The sequence below is a fragment of the Catharus ustulatus genome, chromosome 1, assembly GCF_009819885.2.
Source record: "Catharus ustulatus isolate bCatUst1 chromosome 1, bCatUst1.pri.v2, whole genome shotgun sequence".
Classification (NCBI taxonomy): Eukaryota; Metazoa; Chordata; class Aves; order Passeriformes; family Turdidae; genus Catharus; species Catharus ustulatus.
The window spans coordinates 68,648,772-68,650,798 of NC_046221.1; positions in this window are offsets into that span (position 1 = coordinate 68,648,772).

Sequence of the window (2,027 nt, forward strand, 5' to 3'; positions counted from 1 at the left end):
TCAAGTCCTTGTTTGATTACTAGATTGTTTTCAGTTGGAACAGTGATGGTAGAAAACAGGGGAGAGACAACAGAGAAATCAAAATCTCAAAACCAAATATCAAGATCTCAAATCAGATTGAAAATACACAATAGCTCTCAGCTATTCCTAGAAACATGCCTATTTTCCAGTGCATTACTCTCTTAGACACAGTTCTACTGCCTGCAAAAGCAGGACCTGTGCCTGTGTGCTCCAGCTGACCTCAGCACCCCTTAACTGATAGGAGGGTGGGCTGTCCCCAGGCCAAGGTAAACACGCACAAATCTCCTCTGCCCATTTCCAGCCACAGAGGACATCCTTTTCTCTGGTTTTATGCAGCCTTGATGTGTAGCAGTAGCCCTCAGATGGGGCACTGCACTGGATGGATGGGACCCAGGCACACTAAATATTTGTTGTTCTGGCTGAGAAGCGTCAAGGAAACTGAACAGTTTGAAAATTGAGATCTATTTGCACTGAAAGGAAGAAAATAAATACCTGGATTTATAGCACTTCCAAAAGCATGAAGTGGGAAGGGCAGAGAAAATCAACCAAGGTCAGCTACCTACCTTCCAAAAAGTAACTTTAGGATAACCCAATTACACACCCTTTGCAGAAACCAAACAGACTTTAGACCTTCAGGAGGTTTTAAGCTCAAACATGTTTAATTGACCCAGCAGTGCAGGAAGTGGTACGAGATGGGCTGTTCAAAGCCAGAAAATATCATTTCTGTCCCAGATGCAGCCTACAAACACTTCTACTGCCTACAGAAGGAAAGACTATTAAGTAAAGTCCAAAATTCACTTCAGGCAGTTCACAGGTTATCAAGTTGTAACTCAGAGAGTTTCTCAAAAGCTAAAGTGTATCCTCTGAAGGGATAGAGAGTAGTGATATGAAACACCTTTCAGCTCGCCCATACCCATCATTAAAAGACCCTTTTGGGGTCCAGACTTTTTCAGTAAAACAGTTAAAACTAAGTGTAGGTACAAACAACATGATGACAGTTCTTACTAAGTAAAGAACCGAATTTTTCCTTTATCCATGCTGTCTAAAGTGCTCAAAACTCACCTTCCAAGCTTCATAGTTATAGGTTACACAGAGATGAAACAGTAAGTGATACAGAAATAAGACCAATGCACTCTAAGTTATCTAGCAAAGATACTTGGGTGAAAAGCATTCCTAACTTTTTACGGTTACAGGAGACACCAAGAGAGCCTTCTGCCAACACACATGAAGGGTGAGGAAATGTAGCAATACAAGTGTTTTTACACATTTACTTCACGGTGCTAACAAAGCTTAAATGCTTAGCAGCTTGAACTTAAACAAACAAAAAAAAAAAAAACCAACCCAAAAAAACCCACACAAAATTAAACACCTTAAACCAGAGAGAGACATCCTGTTTCATCCTCTTCCTAATTCAAACCTTCCCTTTGGGCACCAAACTGCTTAGAGATGCAGACGAGCAAGCCTAAACAGGCCAACAGCCATCCCAAAGGAGATGACACGTGCCCCAAGGGTGCCAATTCTCAGTGCTGTTTCTATGGCTTTGTAGAATTCAGTGCACAGGAACAGCCACAGTGCAGGCAGCTCATCTCAATTCTTAGGTCTGCTTCACATCAAGCACCTTGACAGCCCAGGTGGTATCATCTTGTTTGGCCAGGTAGAGGGGAATAAAACCACAGAATATAGGTGTTTGTGTGGGAATTACTGGAAGGGTCACCTTGGAACTTAGAAGTGGGAGGAACAGAGAACAAGGCATCCCTTTACATTCACCAGTGTGAACTCTGGATCACAATAAGAGCAACAGGGCAGTCCAAGCCTTATCACACTCCTACAGCCAGACCCTCAGGTTATTACTCAGGTAGTAAAAGCCCCAAATGTAGGACCTGGCACATCCAGGCAACAGGATAGTGGTAGGATCAGATTATTCAGGCTGATTTCTTAAAGCCTGTTTTTGTTCATGACACTGCTGGGGCCATCTGAGTATACCACCAGACTAGTGGGACCAGAGC